Genomic DNA, 19,571 nt, shown 5'->3' with positions numbered 1-19,571 from the left:
ACCTATGGGCAACCCCACACCCTCTAAGAGGTGACTCTGTGCATCAGGTGGTTATCAGCAAGGGTGTGAAATATCTGAGAGTTTATCCAAGAGCTTTATGGATATGTGTGGATATGGGTGGTACAGACTGGTTGATGTCTTTGCCCGTCTTCTAAAATAATTGCTTTGGAGGACTCGAGTAGTTCAGAAGGGGATTAGTTGGTTTACTTATGGCAGGGACAGGCACACCGGGAGATGCGCCCTTCTTCCCCACCCCCAGCGGAGCCTGAGCTCTTTGTTGCCCAGAGTACTGAGAATGGGATCAAACTGGGCTAAATATAATCTTCCTTGATCCTGCACAGAGGGTTCCTTCTCCCCCTCTTCTCTCCTGGGTTGCAGGGTGGGGAATAATGCATTGTGGGCCTGTTTGGAAACCAAATGAAAGGTAGTAAGGCATGAAACGTCCCAGATGTTAAGAAGAGACCTTGCAGGCACAGCAGCAACTGCTCTCAGGACCCTGCAGGGTCAGGGGAGCCCACTCTCCGTCGAGGCGTCCCCGATGAGCTGTCAGCTCTGAGGCAATGCAAGGAAGTAAAGTCTCTTTGGCTTCTGGAAATAATTTCCCTCCTGCTCATTGTAACGAATGGTTTGTTCTGTAATTTACTTGTAGACCTTGGCAGGTAGCAATTGCAATTTCTTGTGTATTTTTATGCAAGTGTCTAATAAGAGATACATCATGCATAGATAGATACATAGGCATATATATACACATCTTCTTTTTTTTTTTTTTTTTTTTTCCTTTTTTTCTGGTGAGAGGGTGGTTTTGCTCCATAGTAGGTGATTAGTAGAGAGCATGATACCCGTGCTGTGATCTCTGCTTTCTTCTCTCTTATTTGGACTTTGGCTTTGGAGCTTGCAGGTGTCTAACTGTGGCGATGGTGCAGGTGTTTGCTGTGCAATGTGCAGCTTCATTTGAGAAATAATTTCCTCTCCTGTTTTGGTCTTTATTCTTTCAAAGGTCTTTTAATTGATTTGGAAATATTAATTTAATGAATGTTGTTCTTTTAACTGTTTTGTATTGGATGTTGGAAGTATGTGTGCGCTCCATTTAATAAGAATTTTATTTGTTGAGTGTGTCGAAAGTTACTTGATATGTACTATGTGAAAGGTTTCAAAGCCTTATTAGATTGTGTTTCTAAGATGGTGTGGCAAAATGGAGGTGGTACTGCATTTCTTCAAAGTATACTTTAACATACAGTGGGGTACTTAGAGTTAAAAACAAAAAAACAACCCTCCCAAATGCACCAAAACCCAAAAGGAATAGTCAATGAACTATCAAAAAGACAAAAGCTGTATGTCTTTTCTTCCATTGTAACCAGTCTTTAAGGTGGTCTTGGAATAATGAATAAAACTATTTAAAAAACCTGTTTTTCATCATTGTAATTGAAATGTCATTTCCCTCTAAAAACAGCTCTGCACAATATTGAGAAGTACTAATTGTGTTCTATCAAAAATATACCCAACAATTCACTGTTGTCTATTCAGTACAAAGCATTAGAAATTTATGAAAATACAGTATATTCTTGGTTAAAAAATAGAATTGTCAAATTTTACTATAAAGTTTATATTTCATTGCAAATTGCTGTGCCTTTATCACCATGAGAGATGCTGAGCTTTCACATTTCTTAAATCACATGTAAAAGTGATTGGGTAGTGATCGTCCCCTGCACTGGGCACCGGTGAGGCCGCACCTCGAGTCCCGTGTTCGGTTTTGGGCCCCTCACTGCAGGAAAGACACTGAGGTGCTGGAGCGTGTCCAGAGAAGGGCACCCGAGCTGGTGAGGGGCCTGGAGCACAGCTCCTGTGAGGAGCGGCTGAGGAACTGGGGCGGTTTGGCCTGGAGAAAAGGAGGCTGAGGGGAGACCTCATCGCTCCCTACAACTGCCTGAAAGGGGGTTGTAGCGAGGTGGGGGTCGGTCTCTTCTCCCAAGTAGCAAGCGATAGGACGAGAGGAAATGGCCTCAAGTTGCTGCAGGGGAGGTTTAGATTGGATATTAGGAAAAATTTCTTCACTGAAAGGGCTGTCAAGCGTTGGAACAGGCTTCCCAGGGAAGTGGTGGAGTCACCATCCCTGGAGGTATTTAAAAGACGTGTAGTGTAGATGTGGTGCTTGGGGAATATGGTTTAGTGGTGGACTTGGCAGTGTTAGGTTAACGATTGGACTTGATGATCTTAAAGGTCTTTTCCAGCCTAAATGATTCTGTGATTCTATGATTCTAAAATTAGCTCTTTAAATTAAATCAGTTCCTCCCAATGCCTCACTTCTATGCCAGTTGAGTCTGCTGCTCAAGAAACTCTGAGGAATCCTCCTTTTGGATGTAAAAACCCAGTGTGTGTTGAGTTGTCTTCAGAAGGTGTGAAGCTGAGTGAAATGTAGGGTTTTTTCTGTTGTAGTTGTGGGAGCTTTTATTCCGGGGGCTAACCACCAGAACTTCAGTCCAGCCATGTGCCTGGTTAGCTGGCTGGTAGTGATTAGGTATTCAGAATTACTTGCTCTGGGGTTGGAGTGGGTTTACAAGTGTGTTGCTTCACCTTGGTCACATTCAGTTCCCTTGCCGTGGACTAGAGCTGTAGACAGCCTCGGTACCCGAGGGCCTGCTGGCTGCTGCACCTCTTTCCTTTTACTTGAGGTGGTAGAGCAGATACAGGATAATCTTGTGTAATACTTCAAGTCAACATTTTCCTTATTGTTTTTAGTACAAACAAGATGACCAATCAAATGTTTTTTGCCTCAATTTGTGAAAAATATATGGACATATAAATACTCTTAGTGCCCTTTTTTGCCTGTTATTAAATCACTGGTTTTGGTTTATGGAATCAATTCCAGAAATTCCCTACAGTTATGTTTTGTCAAGGATATTTTAGTTATTATTTGATATCTTATGGATTGCTTTATGGTACAGCTGAATAAAGAATCAAATTTCTTCATTAACTACTACAGGCCCATGCAGCAATCAGAAAACCTTAGGACCTGTGTAGATGGGAGAGAACTAGAGTACTTCTCAGTACTTGGCTTCTTTATTCCATGTAGTTTTTTTCTGTGCTCTATTTCTGTATGTATCTAAAATCCTTGTGCTTATTTTGATTGTTATCAGTAAATTGCAAAGTCTTACAAAGAACTGCAGAGCTACTTAATTTCCTTCTTTCTCTTTCATTCTGCAAAAACATGTATCTATCTGTTACACCATCTAAGTCAATAGAGGCTTGATCCTTGTCTGCATGTGAAAGGGAAATTGCCCTCCTGTGCAGATGAATGGAGTACGGGAATCAGTCAGTATCTCGGGAATCAGTCAGTATCTCGGTTTGACAAATTTTGTGGTTGAAGACCTTCATGTCAAATGGTGGCATGGGTTTCCTGATTTTCTTTCATGTGCACAAATGACTTAACAAAAATAATGACTGTTGACTATATTAGAGAAATATATCTTCAGAGCATACATAATTAATAAGACCTTATAAAGTAATTGGTGTGTATAAAAACCCACAAAAAGACTTGAAATTACACATATTTTTTTCTTTTGCATGTTTTCTTTCCTTCTGGTGTTTTTATTGGAGCTGATGACAATATTGTTTTAAAAAGTAAACCTTTTTACTCACTATTTTCATCATCACATGTATTCTTTTTAGTAAGATCTGATGGGCTAATCTCAAAATAGTGTGCTTATTGGTTACTCTCAAGAGAACAAAGCAAGCAGAAAATCTTTGGGATATTTTTGGTTTTGGTTTGCAAATATCTCAGTTGTAGCTGTCCAGTTGTGTTACCTGATTTTGAACCTTTTCCCTTTTTATTCCTGCCACAGATGGGAAGCAGGCAGTGCACTGAGCAGGTATGCACTCACAAGCACAGCGAGCGTACTTTCAGACAGACCTGCCTGCCTGTCCAGACGCATCTGTGCATCTGTTCTGAGCTGGATCTTTTATGGGAAGACTGGAAATGAGTCGGTAGTGGCAGTACGCTGGGAACCACCACTGGGCTGAATCCCGTATTTGGGTCTCAATATCCAAAACAGAAATGGGACTAAGCTAGTGCCCTCACATACATATATGAAAAGTCTGCATTTTAGTTCATATTAGTTGAGGAAAAATAGTTCCTGTGTTTGCTAATATATTTTAAACATGATGATTTAGAATGAATGTGAGAAAGATAAGCAGGTCATTTTATGAAGTCTTTTGGGTGTTACTGAAACATCAGGCAATTCAAATTTGGACACTTGACTCTTAAGCCAACCTGTCTACCTTGGACTCTCTTCTAGTGAATGGAAAATATTTCCTCCAGAGGAATGTTAAAAATCTCCAAATTAAGTGCCTAGTCTGGATTGCCTTCTGTCTTTGTTTCTGTAAGTGTGCTCTGCAGTCAGCGAAGAGGATGGGGCTGGGATACCTGTTGATATGCTTCCCCTGTCCCTTGTCTGTCCCACGGGGTGGTGGTCTGGGTTCCAGTATGGTGGTGAGGGAGACAGATGGAGCAGCGTGGACATCAGATTCTTCAGTTGTGGGATGTAGTTTAGGGGAGAAATTTGACATCTTGTTCATTTGTTTGAATTAATTCCTATACATGGTGCTCCTAAAACTCCCCATATTTTAGAGAAAGCTGAATGAGTGACATTTCATAGGCTAGCCATTCTGTTGTTATCTAAAGAGCTCTTCTGTCTTCATGTGGAGGGCACCTCATTCCCACGGTCATACTGCTCTGCAGCCCCTTCGTTCATCTTTGCCTCTCTTTTTGCCCCTTTTGGGTGGAGGGGCATAAATCTCTTCAAAACAACTAGCTAAAATGTCAGGGTACTTAATGAAACAGTGACACAGCTAGTTATGTTCATCATGAAGAATTTGGACAGAGAAGAATAAATTAAGGCAGCAAGTTCATAAATAGAAAGGTATGTTTTCCTACAAGAACTGTAACAGTTCTCTAGTGTCTGTGCATCAAAGACCATTACAGTATCTGGTTTTAATGTGTGTCCCTTACAGTGACTGTGCAGTTAGCTGCATTAACATTCCTTTGGTAGCCATAACTTTGAATTGACCAACTTTTATGTGCTTAAACTTCCCGTCTAGTATTTCTCCCTTTTTTCATTTGATTTCCTTCTGAAAAGCAGTAAAGAAACTAGCAAAAGAGAGGGAAAGAAGACACGATGGAGAAATGCCATAATTCAGTTGAACACATATTTGAATTGAGAAGAACCGTTCTTTTTAAAATTCATGTTTTGGAGTTGTATCGCAGGATGGCAATCCTGTTCACTTCAAAGAACAGGCGTGGATTTTAAACAGCAGACATTACACCCAGCAAAAATAATTCTTTGGTGTGCTGTGTTATAGATGGAGGATATCCACAGATTAAATGTTCTGAGATCTAAAAAAGATCCTGTGTTCAGAGATCCAAAAAAATATCCTAAAGATTTAAATCCTTTTGCAAATATGAACAATAACAAGCCTTACAGCTCTCTGGGTATCAGAAGCTGGACTGAAATCCACACCCTGTCAAAGTTAACAGCAAATTCCCTGTGACTTAATAGGGTCAAGAATCATACTTATTTTCTACTTAAGGTTTTGCATGTGTAAGATTAGATATACTCAAAGTGGCACAAGGAATGCCTTTGCTGCTTAAAGATGCTAAATGACGGATAAATGAACAGTGGTTAAAAGGTGCTGGGAGTTCCGTAGCCTGCAGATGGGAGCTCAGATCTATAATTAGAGTTCAGAAGACAGTCTACAAACAATTTCTAGCTCTTTCTGTAAGAAGATGGAATCCTTGACATAGGAAAGTACTTTCCTTAATGGATGGCCAGTTTGTTGTTATGTATGGGGTTCACACCATCTAAGTAGAGGTGTGTGAAAATTAGAGGTGAGCTCCCTTTGTGGTCAGAGGAAGGTGCCAGAAAGAACCTGGGACACTCATCCTGTGACTGCATTACAGCCGTTTCTCTTTCTCCATTGGCTGTAGAAGGAAATTAAACTAGTCTAAACCAGATCTTTTATAAGGTTTAAGTTAGGCAGGGTGTACCCAGCATGGTATTGCAAGGCTTTGAGAGGGACATGTATGCCCAGTCATTAACCTCCGGTTAAGTGAAAGAATTTGAGGGAATGACTAATGTATTGCCTGTAAATAGTGTAAAATAGGAATATAATGAGTGGGAGGAACAGGGAACTGCAAAGAATTGGTTGAAGTCTCCAGGGTTGTGTCTTTTCCCTTCCCCCTTGCTCCTGGCTGGATCCATAGAAAGGGAGAGCAGTTGCGTAATGGCTTTTTTGACCGTCACTGTGTGATGTTAGTTTGACACATGCAATTTACTTGGAAAAGCTTAAGTAGCCTTAATAACAGAAAGTCACAGCAGAGCTGACACTAATGGTCTCCCCCATTGTCAGTCTCAACAGAGAGATAAAGAACTGAATGAACAAAGAGACCGAATTGCTATCTCCCCGCTCTGGGTGTTGCCACGTGAAAACAGGTATGAGCCATGACAGTGGGTCTTTGGGCAGACTCTGGCTGTCCGCTGTGCCCTGGCACGAGAGGGGATTTTGCCTGTGCTGTCAGTTTAGTACCATTACCGAGGGCTGCTGCAAGGTCGCCCGGTCCAGCTTTTTTACACAAATAGTCAGGTCCAGTCATCTTGAAAGATATTTGGTGTATCATGCCCTGATAATGCGTATTATTGAATGCTCTTCAGACACTAACCATCTGATATACTGTGTTAAACCTAGCCCAGCTAGACCTACCATTTTTTCTATCCATTTTTACACAGGCAAATCATCTTTTCTTGGCCAAAACTCTCAGTGAGGTGTAACAGTGCAGCTCTGCAGTGTGTGCACCCAGAGATGGACGTGTCCCCAGTGTGTTGGGTTGGACTTGCAAGACTGTCTCAAAGAAAACAGAGCATCTGTTTCTGCTTTCATCTGGAGCTTGGCGAGACTTAGTTAATAATATAAGCACTGTCTGTGAATGGCTAAACACTTCCCTTTCTGAGTGTTATTCCTTGAATATATTACGGAGTGCCAGCTCTCTTTTGCCTCCCTTATATAGGACAGGTTTGTACCATCAATCCAACGTTCAGTTAAAAAAAATTGCTGCTGCATGTGCTATATATTTTCTGTCTGTTGTTTGTGGCTACTGTGTGGAAGGCTTTAATAGCAGCTAACTTCTCAGTAAGTTTGGCCTTTTTTCAGGAGCGTTGCTCATTTTCTGTTTCTGTAGCATGGCAGACCAAAAATTTCTGACCATTAGCAAGTAAAACAAATGTGTTTCAAGAGGGGTTTAGGTGGGCTTTACCAACACGGGATTTGATCTGTGATGATGATTGTTTGTGAAAAGTAGACTCTCCACCTTATTCAGTCTCAGTACTGAGGGAAAGCAGATCACCTTTCTGTGAACAGCTGATTTTCTGAGATACTGTTGTGTTGACAAATCAGTTGTTGAACATAAACCAAATGTGTGTCCCCTGGATTTAGAAGATTAAAAACTAAATAAAAGTTATGGCATCAGTATCAATGTTGTCTAGCCTTATCAGTCTTTGCTTTATAACTCATTGTATTTTCCAACATCACTTACAGTACTTTGCCAAGTACACCAGGTGAATGGTGGAGCTCAACGTATTTATATTTCAAAGGTAGTGAAAAAGATGCTTTGCATTTTAATAACTGAATGTAAGTATATGAACATATTTAATTGATGGTTCTGTAGAGGAACAACCCTGCTCTTACACAACATAATAACTAATATTTATGCTGCTAAAATATATATTTAAGATGCATAACAGGTAATGGTTTTGGCCAAATATGGATTTGTACAGCTTAGTTTGCATGTTTTTCTACGTGCATACAGTGTACAAATGAACTCTGTGTGCATCAGATACATGCGATATTTAATCTCAAGTGAAATGTTTGACACTCATAGCAGCAGCTCAAAGATGAGGATAGCTTTATTAGTGTTTGAGTCACGCTCTCTTAAATTCAAATTCTTGTCTTACTGTGGTAAATTAAAGTTCTGTTGTTGATCTCCAATGACTAGAATTTGCTACCATATATATTACAGTTACAGTGTTGTTTTATAATTGATCAGTGCATGCATCAAAAATGTGGGGAAAAAAAAGAAAAAAAACGTTATTAAACTTCTTTAACAAAGACTTGCATGACTCACACAAAAGACAGGAGGATGTAAATTTTCTTTTCCCTCCTAAAGAGAATTAGAAATACCTCCTCCTAAATGCACTGCTGTGCATTGTGGGAAATACCTATGTGTTTCCTGAATCATGTGCACTAAACAAATCTGACAGTTTATAAGGATGTTGTAATTTATTATAAATATTTGCTTAAATATGGCCTGGATTGTTTTCAGAAGGGAAATGCAATGATCATGAGACTGAAACAATTTTATGTTATGCATCCAGGAAACATGCCACTGCATCTTTTGTCTTGTCTGACTGACTATTGCCTTGTCTAACTTTTCAAGGAAGAAAAAGAAATGTAAATAAAAGCAGAACTTTGATGAAGCATAAGAACGATTTGGTCACTCTATAAAGGAGGAATTTTTTCTTTCTTTCCAAGGAAAGAACATGGTAGACTTGCTAGATGGTTTTTTCTGAACTAAACTTATTCTATTCAATTTTAATATCTGGAAATTTCTTGGTAATCACTGATTTAAAAACTTTTCTAGTGTATGTCTTACTAATTCTTACAGATACTCTAGTCTTTAAAGCAGTGAACATGGGAAAAATGGGAAGCGTCTGAACAGTACATCTGATAGGGCAGTCTACCAAATGATTCCTGCATCTTTTAGCTCTCATTATGTTGGATAAATCTTTGTCGAGTGAAACATTGATGTTTCCCAGAAGGCCTTAACAGGGCAGGAACTTAAAAACTGAAATTTCTTAACAACTTGTGAGCAAGGCCGTGCACACATCAAAATAACATAATTTATACGATTGGCACTTTGGGGGTATGTCTGCTTCTTTATTGCACACCAAGCGTCATTCCAGCATTCATTTAAGGATATTTAAGGGTATGTATTTTCTTCCGATGTGTCTTCTATCTTGTTGTTGTTGGAATAATGAAAAAACCTGCTCTGACATCCCTGTGAGGCGCTCCTGGGCTGGCTTTGTGCTGATGGAGAGCTCAGTGCCAGGCTGGTTTCCCATGGTTCTGGTAGGCTGGTTCCCACGCGGTCCGTTCAGCTTAACTGCAGTCCCTTTCCACAGCCCCAGTGAGGTTCCTGCCAGCTTGGGCTTGTCCCTGGGGGATTCCCTTTTTTCTCCTTCCAGTTCTCTCCCTGTGTAGGAACTCAGCAATTGCTTTGAAGCGAAGACTGGCAAAAAAAGTTTTTTTCATTGTGTGTGCTCTCTTCTCCCTTCTTACAAGCCTTCCGTTCTCCAGCAAAGGCAGAAGTTCTTTGCCTGCCGCCTTCTGCTAACCCCTCCACTTGCCCTGCTAATCATATACCCTCTCAATCATTTCACTGCTCTTTCATCTCTTCTCTTAGTATCCACCCTCACCTCTTGTTCCTCTGGTTTTGCTAGCAACATAAGCTCATTTGAATCTCTTCCAGCTTGAAAAAAAGGCCAGGCTGTCACCAGTTACATTCATACTTCTAGGCACCCTCTGCAACTCTCTTCTCCCTCTCATTGCTCAGCATGCTGTCAGTAGCTGTTGGTGGAGTGCCTCTCTCTAATGCACCCCTGCCTTTTCCAGTCTGGCTTTGCACATTTCATTCTGGGTAGTATCTTTACTGACCTCTTCCTCATCAAAGTTCACAACATGCACTGCCTCCTCAGCCTCACTTGAGCTGTCAGCTGTCTGCAGTCCCCAATGTTGTTCTTGAAATCCTGCCCGTGCTTTTGTTCTCTGATCATGTCCTCTTTGGGTTCTTCTGCCACCTCAGCGATTTCCTTGGAGGATCCTCCTCCGTCCAGCTTTTTGGCAATTGTTCTCTGTCGTTATGCCCTTGGTCGTCTGTCTTTGTTTTCTGTGCCTTGAGGATGAGATTACCTTGAGATAAACATCAGCTCAGCTTCTGCCTCTATGCTGAAGACTTCTCTTTGTTGCTGTGCACCCGACTTATCTTCTGTATGGGCCAGAAATACCTGTCTGTCTTTCCAGCATGGTCTTGTGGACATGGAGATGTCAGCTGACATTTTTCTATCCCTCTGATTTTTTTTCCCCTTTTCCAAACCGTCACCAGCAATTTCAAATTTTTGATCATTTGCACAACACTGTCATCCTTCTTGCCACTCAGATTTCTAATAAGAAAATCTTTAATTCAGGGTTCCCCATGGTGATTGTGACCACACTGTACCTAAAACTTGCCAAATTCTTCTGCATCCACCTCTTTTGTGTACTTCTGTACTGTTAAAACTGTGTCCAGAATTCATGTCTCATGATTAGTGCATCTGTTACTCTAATGTGCTTTAGTGATGTTGGTAATGTGAGGATTTTACCCTGCTGCTGGTGCTCTGGCATACCCCTGCAGAGGTTGTTTCCTTAGTCTTAGGGGTTTGACCAAAGCACCTTCCTCCCCACAACCATCCCCCTTTTCTCTACCATGGTGAACATAAGGTGGTTGCCATTTTTTGGAGGGGAGCCTGTGGTGGCTTTTCATCTTTCATTCAGGGTTAAGAGCTCAATTGCATCCCTGGCTGATTCAGGATGTTGCCTTCTGTTCCCTCCTTGGCCCGTTTTTACACAAACACTCGTGCCCAGTGAGACCTACTTGAAAACATCCATGGTGCTGCCTGGAAGCCTCACTCAGCACCTCCCCCTTGTTTTACCGTGATGTTTGCAAAAAAAAAAAAAAAAAAGGTAACCAAGATGCTGCTAGCATGCCTGGGCTCTTCAACTGTTCACAGCGTTGTTGCTGAGTCCCTCCTACACTGTGTGCCTGTCTGGTCCAGTTGCTGCCTCTTGGTTTTTCTCTCAAATTTAGAGCAGGGATCATCTTCTCTTCTATGTTTGTATAGCTCTTTCTAGGCAATGGTGTAATGCCATGTAACTGCAGCTCAGTGGTGGTTATAGTAAAAGCCGGGCTGTCATGGTAATAACATCAACCTCAGCAGCTGTGTGCTGGGTTGGGGGAGTATTAAGGGATAATTAAAGCTTGATTTTTATTTTTTTTCCCAATTTTTATTTTTTTGCCTTCCAGATGCCTTCTTTGCAGTTTGCTGTTACTGGTTTTAGCGCTTTCTCTCTAAAATTTGAGGATGTGTGTTTGTCTTTGGTGGTCAGCAAACCTGCTCTACAGACTGCAGTCATGCATCGCGTGAGACTTCTGTCCTTTCCTGTTTCCCTGACATAAATGAGCTTTTAAGTCCATCACCTGATTTCACCTGGGAGCTCTCTGTATTTGTTCTCAGATACACCCTAATTTCTGCTTGGTTGCTGTTGATTTGGAGATGATGTCAAAACAGAAAACAAGGGGAAAAGCAATGGAGCAGTGGGAAAAAGGGCAGAAGGGTGAAATATTTCAGGGGAAGATTCTGGGTATGCTGTGGTGAAGGCACCAGGCCAGTTACAGTTTTCCAAGATTGAATGGTAGCCTGATTCAGACGGATTTTTGCACGAAAATAAATGTTTTGATAATGAAAAATAATAGAGATTACTCTGATGGTACCAGAAACAGTTTTTTCAATACAGGGCTAAGACTCTGGGCCCAAGTTAAAATATTTTACATTCTTTCTTTAAAATATATCCTCCTTACAATTTTTTCTGCCATCTTTGTGCATTTTTTAAATTTGTTTTTCAAACTGCCTTCCATGGGCAGTAGGTAGAGAATTGGTGTTTTGCCCTCTGGCAGCACACAGTTTCCAACCATGTTTCCACTAATGCATCCAAAGTCAATGCATTTACACCAGTAGTTTCCAGGAACCACTTGTAGGTGCATTCTAAACTAGCTGTACGTTTCAGAAGTATTTTGCAATGTGTACGTGAAGTGATAAAAGAGGAAAATGTCTTGTTTGATCCCCCAAATTGAACTGAGGCTCCATAAAAAGTGCTGATCTGAATCTCTACAATGGAGGGGAGACTGTGAGGAGCTCAGGGGCTTTGACACAAAGGAAGGAAGGAAAAGTATTGTATTAGCCAGCAGATTGAGTGCAGGAGACTGACAGGAGACGGGCTTTGAAATGGAGACATGGAAAGATGGAAGCAGAACAGAGAGAAGAACATCCCAGAGAGATATAAAAACAGCAAGTGAGATCCTTTCCTGTTAAGTTTTTTTTTAAAATATTTTAATTATTTTTTTAATCTTTGCTTTTACTCTTAATACCTCGGTTTGTAATCTGAGAGAAAAACAGGATATACTATCTCTGCCTCTTAAGATGTTTTATAAAATTCATGCTGAGAGCTGCCTCACGTGTAAAGATCAAACTATTCAAATGTAAAGGAAGTACCTTACAGTAAGAAAATTAGTCTTACTGTCATTGTCCAAAACTACCACAGTGGAAGATGAGGTATGAATAAAAAGCAATTCAACTCATGAGCTCCCAATTGAAATTCGTAAGTGTAGAAGAGAGAGGCTGAATGTGATTTCTTCTCTTGGGAATTCTGTCTTCTGGCAGCCTGCAAGGATGGAAACCAGCAAGCATTATAAAATAAATTTCTGGAGAGAAATAGTTCAAATAAGTGGATTTTGAAAGGAAAAATCTGTTAAAGAAAAACAAGTTTTCTCCCAGTGCCATTCTCTTTTTGCAGTGTGAAGTACTACAATATTATTCTAACCTCCTTCAGCCATCTCATTTATGCTAATAAACATAGCAGGGCTGGTTTGCTCTGACTTCGAGTTTTGGATTCTTAACAGTGGGTCAAGTAGGGATTACAGTTTTGCTAGACACTGAGGAAGCTTGGAAAAATTGACCTGGCCAAACGGAAGGCTGCCTGAATTTTGCAGTCCTCACTTTTCATGTGATGACTGGTGTGGGAAGCAGTGCTGCTAGAACACCAGCACATGAATAGCGTTTGTCCTTCAGCCATCTCCTCTGTGCACAAGCATCTGGAAGGTGGAGAATTATTCCCATTGCCACCCATCTCATTTCAGATGTTAAGCAACGAGTGCAGTATGGCAGCTTTTCACTTTTTCAATTAGGAAAAGTAAAAAATCATTAAAAAAAGACACAGCAAGCAAAGCTACCTGCCATTTGTGCCTTTTCAGTCCCATTGCAGCGTCTCAAAATCATGTAGGTGTTGAAGCAAACCTGGGGCTGCCAGGTGATGCCCAGCTGCTGCAGCCTCACCTCCACAGCAGCCTTCCTCCAGCGGGAGGTCAGTGGCAGAGAGGGAGTTGGCAAGACTATCAACGTGAAGAAATGATTTACTGAGCAAGGGGCCCGCCCATCACTTAGGAGTTGCTGACATTTTGCTCATCCTTGGGAAGAGTGTTAACAGGCCCTGCCAATACTACTTCCACTATTTCTCCGTTAGATTTATCTAACAAAAAAGGGCATATATTCAAATTATTGGTAGTGACTTTAGGTCCAGAACTTCTCTGATCAAACTCCTGAAGTGCTTAAAGAAACAAAATAGATACCTGTTCGCATAGGAGTCATTCTCAAAGATGATATGCAAAATGGCATGTATTCTGTGTTTATTAAACTGTCCGATATAAGACATTAAAATATTAATTGCCAACTACATGTTTTAATTTTCTGTGTAGCGATCTAAGCTCCCAGTATGGATTTAATGTAAGTTGGGAAGTTTTTGTAGCCCCTTTGCTTAGACTTCAGAGGAGGAACTGTTATGAGTTTGCAGTAAACTGCTCTTTGTACCAGGCAAAAGTGATGGTATTAGACCTGCTTTTAATAGCAAGGTTTTACTTGGTTTTGGGGGGGCTGAGCAGGCGGATTTGTTCAGCATTTTGGCTTTGTTTACTGTGCCAAGAAATACTGATGTTTTCAGTTGCTGGTAGTCATTGGTAAATGCTGTGATGGAAATACAGGGTTATTTTAAGACTACCTTGAGACCTGATAATGCTGAGGGAGCATTATCCATAGTTAAGAACTCACATTTTATTAGTATCACAGATTATTCACTTTTACTCCTTGCATCTGTTTCCAACACTTTTTTCAGTAGTTATCACTGAAGAACTGAAAAGATAGATGTTTTCTTCTAAAAATAGTTGAGCTTGTTTTAACACAGAGCTGTGCCCTGCAAAAAAATGCAAAAGTACCATCCTTTTTATCCTGCAGAGCTGATGTCTTTCTGGCATGAGAGTCATACTTTACTGACAGAAATTAATTAACTCCCTGTCCTGGTTTCAGCTGGGATAGAGTTAATTTTCTTTCTAGTAGCTGGTATAGTGTTATGTTTTGGATTCAGTATGAGAAGAATGTTGATAACACACTGATGTTTTCAGTTGTTGCTAAGTAATCTTTAGTCTTAAAGTCAAGGATTTTTCAGCTTCTCACACCCAGCCAGCAAGAAGGCTGGAGGAGCACAAGAAGTTGCGACGGGACACAGCCAGGGCAGCTGGTCCAAACTGGCCAAAGGGGTATTCCATATCATGCAATGTCATGCCCAGTATATAAACTGGGGGGAGTTGGCCTGGGGGGAGCGCTGTTCGGGAAGTATCTGGGCGTTGGTCAGCAAGCGGTGAGCAGCTGCATTGTGCATCACTTATTTTGTATGTTCCAATCCTTTTATTATTATTGTCATTTTAATATTAGTATTATTATTATCATTATTAGTTTCTTCCTTTCTGTTCTATTAAAGTGTTCTTATCTCAACCCACAAGTTTTACTTTTTTTTTTCCTGATTCTCTCTCCCATCCCACTGAGTGGGGGGGGGAAGTGAGGGAGCGGCTGCATGGTACTTAGTTGCTGGCTAGGGTTAAACCATGACACTCCCAATCACAATTCTTTCTAACTATGGCAAAATACTGTAGAAACCATGCTGTGTTGTATGCATCTGTAGCATATTTGTTAGTGAAGCTGTAATTGTGAGGAAAAGCTTTGCTGTCAGTAAACGCACTGAAAAAACAGAGACCGTAGTGGTAGAATAGAGGGGGGAAATTTGACCTTTGCATTGCAGGTGTATTTGCTGTTCAAAAAGCTATTAGAAAAACCGTTATTTTATTTTTAAATAGAGCATGTTTAAGATAGATTCACCGAGACCTATTTCACCTTCTGGACCCTTTTCTTCGAACCAAGTTTCAGATTGTAAGTAGTCTTTAACAAATAATGTGTAAATTAGCAGCACGTTGTGGTAGTTGCATAAATTGCAGTCTGCATTCTACATATTAATTGCCAGATGAACTATTTGTATAGATGGGAAGTTACTTCTGTTAGTATACAGTTTTTCAAGGAGTATAGGTAAGAGATAAGATACCCAAGTGAAATCACACTTGGTGTCTTCCTGCTGAACCTGGTGAAGCGAACAGAATTATATAGCTAATCAAAGTTAAATTGAATTAGGCTTAATTAGGTTGATAGCACTAATGTTTCTTGTTTGCTTGTGTTTTTTTAAAAAACAGAACCTGCTATTTTTCCAGTTCCCAGATGCAATTGTAACAGCACGTAACCCGTGCTCCTTGTATACCCTCTGAGACATTTTAAGAACGTGTTTTCAGGGTACACCGTTTGTTCCTAAGTAGAAGTAGTGTATACATTCATCCAAGAAGTAACCACAAAAAATGGAAATGAATTGAACAGTAGCACTTTCTGATGGTTTTCAAAGTTGGGGGTTACCAAATGGAGAAATCAGCCTCATCTGAAATGTCTGGGTGGTGGCGAAGGGAGCTATAATATAAATTATATATAATATAATATATATATATTATATAATATATATATGACATGCTGGGTCATGTTCCCTACTAATGTAGTGTAGTATGGAGTTTGCCTTATTCACAGTGAAAGCAGGCTGTTGGTTTATATGAAGCGCAGGGACCATTGTAATGCCTGGGTTCATTAGCAGGGCTATTGCTCATCTGGTCAGTTCCCAGCCTGTACTGGTCCATTGGCTATCCTGCCCTGGTGCAGCACTTCACAATTCTCCTTTGAGATTTCCATTGGCTCAGTCCTGAAGTTTGTCAAGCTTGAGGGATCAATGTTAATTTCTAGCGTGTCAGCTATTCCCCGAATTTAGTGTCATTCTCAGGTATGCCAAAGGTGCATTCAGTGCCATCATTGGGGTCATTGATATTAAACAAAGCTCATTGATTAGTCAAGCATGGATGGGCTGGCTATTCATGCTTTACCTTCTCATCCTGCACATGCTGGGATGTGCATTCCACGAGGATGTGCTCCATGATTTTTCCAGGGACTAAGGTAACCTAACTGGCCTATATTTCCCTGGGTCCTCCATCCCATCTATCCCATATGAAGATGGGTGTAATGCTAGCCTTTTCCAGTTATAAGGGACTTCTTCCACTTCACCATGATTTTCTGTGATGATAGAGAAATGATCAACCAGCTCTTTCAGCATGGGTGATTCCCATCCAACCCCATGGATTTGAATAATTCAGCATCTGTAAGTAGTCCTTGTCATGTTGCTCCCCTACTGTTGGTTTCTGCTGTCATTCCCAAACTGCGCTGGTACGCAGAGGGGTCTGGCAGCATTTGCCTATGAAGATCGAAGGGGAAAAGGGGTTGAATACCTCAGGCTGTCAGTATTTGGCCATAGGCTGATTTATCTGTCAGTAGGTTGTCTTCATTCATTAATGAACTGCAGTTTTGAGAGGAGCAGCAGTTCAGCAAGGCATATAAGCAGGCTCTCCCAGAGTAGAAATCACAGTTTTCTAAGCTGGTTACCATAACTCAGATACCTGAGTTTGTAATTTGCAGCAGTTCAGCAAGGCATATAAGCAGGCTCTCCCAGAGTAGAAATCACAGTTTTCTAAGCTGGTTACCATAACTCAGATACCTGAGTTTGTAATTCAGGGACTTGAGAGGTTAGATTTATATTTCCAGCTTGTTAAGTACCAGCATCAGCTCCTGTTACGCTAAAATATGGAGCTCTAGAGACACATGCTGTACTATAAAGCAGCTAGAATAAATGAATAACAAGAAGTAATTCTTTTTACATGATTTGTGAAAACAGCCTATATTTTGCTTTCCAACGCTTAGTCCAATCACGGTTAAGTTAATCCACAGATACTTACAATGTGGTAGGGGAACTGAAACATGATTTAAATCTTGAAGCATTGTATAAACAGGAACTTAACAACCAACATTCGTATTAGTTGCAAGAACCTCTTAAAAGCGTGGATAATTAGTAATGACTTAAGTTATGCAGCAAAGGATAAAAGGAGTCGAATTTAGGTCTTGTTAAGTTAATCTTCTTTTGCAGTCCGTGAATTGAGTTACAGCTTAGGTTCAGTGTTACTGCATTTTGTATTGTGTGTTTCAGTGGACCACACTGTGAAAGAAAAGAGAAGAAAGCCAGGCTGGACTATTTTTGTTAAATTTCAGTCTGAACGGGATCAGTGTGGTGGTTGGGTTGAAAGCCAAAATCAAACTTCCCCATTTTGTTTTGTTCAGCTGAACTTGCTTGTCATCAGGCATGCTGCCTATTTGGCCTGAGCCCTCAGACAGCACAGCTCCACACACCCAGCAGCCTGCGTAGGGTAACGGGAGGCTGCGCAAGAGCAAACATCTGATTTGTACTACTGTCAGTAGCTGGTATTTTTTGTACTTATTTATGTGATTGCTAGTGGGTGAGGTTCCACATCCTGACTTGCTTGCAGAAATAAAAGTTGAAGAAGAAACTTGAACAAGGAGTTTGAAGCATAGCATCTAAACTACCTATTCATATTTTAAGGAGCTGCTGGCTCTTCATTCCACCTTAAAAAAAAAAAAAAAAAAAAAAGAAAGAAAGAAAAATCAGGCTTATATCTGAGTTTGTTAATGATAGTAAAGGTTCTTGATATTCACAGAGTACTTTCTCATTTCCTTATAAGGAAATGAGAAAATGCCCAACGTGCATCTTGAAGTGTACTGGGAAAAAATTTTCATTCAAGCAAGGGATGTGAGGAAGGACAAGAGAGATGTGTAGCTATTTTATTCTACCTTAAGTAATACTGGTAAGGGTTTTTTTTCCTAATTTTTCCTTTAAAAAAAAGAGCGTGTGTGATTTTCAGAGAAGGAAGGAATGGGAGCAGTGCAATAAAGACAAGGGGCTTAATTTCAACAAATTTAAGGGAAGTGGTGTTAATATCCTATGGGAATGATAAGAATTTTGAGAAAGGGAGAATGGTTTCCAAACAAGGCAGTTTAAAGTTTTGCCTTTGATGCTGTGAGACTGGAAAAAAAAAACCCAGAGAAACTGTGGTAACCATAGCTATGGTAAAAGCTGTAAGAAGGGATTAGATGAGCTCTGGAGATCTCTCTCTGATTTCCATTTCTGTGATTTTGACTTCAGGCTATGTCTTTTTGCACATCATCTTGAACATGGATATTAATAGTCTACCTGTGGTTTAGATACAGTTTATTTATTTGGTTCTTTATATTTCAATTGATATTTCTAATTAAAATGAAACAGAAAGGTGTATTTGCAAGACAATGACATTGTCATTGACAACATAGTAAAACAGTGTCAAGTCACAGACATAACTAGTGCTTAGTTTTCCAATGCCTTTCTGTATTATCAGGTTTTTTGTACATAAACACATCTGCTGATCTGAATGCATTAGGAAGAAGGATAGGAAAAGCAGCTGAATTATGCGGAGATGTTAATTAATAGGAAAGAGGGATGGTAAGGTCTTCCAACAGCATTTTCTAATTGAAGTCACTGAACTGGCATTTTGGCAATGTTTTCTGCTTCAGAGATCAAGAGAGATTATTCTTAGCAGTTTTCTGTCTGCAGCTCTCAAAAGTTCAAGCAGGCCAAGTGACTTCCATCATTTGTGAACACCGGTGAACAAGCAGTGACATTGCACTGAGACCGGAGGGTTCATTTCTAGCCCGTGGAGCCAGGCACTCCCAGGCAGACTATTTGGTCTCCTCTCTAACTCTAAGGGGAGGAGAGGGCCGCTGCTCCAGTTTTGTTTTACAAAAAGGTTCATTTGAAAAGGCATCGCTCTTTCAAAAACAAAAAGGAAGAAAAAAAAAAAAAAGACCACCCTACACAGGTACTAACTTTTTATAAGATGCATGCGAGTTCAGTGAAGCGCAGGCTCAGCGCTGGGGTCGTATGCTCTTTTGCAGCCTTTCTCTCACCTGTACGTGAGAATAGTGAAACGTGGCTAGTCCACAGGTCCATCTCCCAGCACTGGCCTGAAGCAGATACCTAGAGAAGCATGTAAGAAGCAGGCAAGCGTGGAGTAATGCTTTGCTAGAATATTCCCCCCCCCCCCATTTTCTAGCAGTTTTTGTATGAAATATTTCTTATCTTTGCTGGGTGGGACAGGGAAGCTTGTTATCGTTACAGTGTGTTTCTGTAGCGTGTCAGTGGGCTTCAGAAAGAGAAAGCAGTTGCCTTTCTCTGCGGCGTGGTCATTGCCGTTTAGAGGCGATAATTGAGCACATCGTTTGCTTTTATGGCTTGCCGTGTTTTACCAGCAGCCCAGTCTCTGGCAGACCCTTTGCCTCCACCGCAGGGGTTTTAGGAGGAGAGTAAAA

General features: G+C 40.7%; 1 protein-coding gene across 9 annotated transcripts in view; it reads left to right on the top strand.

The window, feature by feature from the left end:
- ANKRD6 (ankyrin repeat domain 6) overlaps positions 1-19,571 on the top strand; it is a 108,515-nt gene that overhangs the window by 34,912 nt on the left and 54,032 nt on the right. The window lies entirely within an intron of this gene.

This window comes from Aquila chrysaetos, chromosome 2, assembly GCF_900496995.4.
Source record: "Aquila chrysaetos chrysaetos chromosome 2, bAquChr1.4, whole genome shotgun sequence".
Taxonomy (NCBI): Eukaryota; Metazoa; Chordata; class Aves; order Accipitriformes; family Accipitridae; genus Aquila; species Aquila chrysaetos.
Note: the sequence above shows the minus strand (reverse complement) of the source record. Positions and strands in the feature narration are given on the sequence as shown.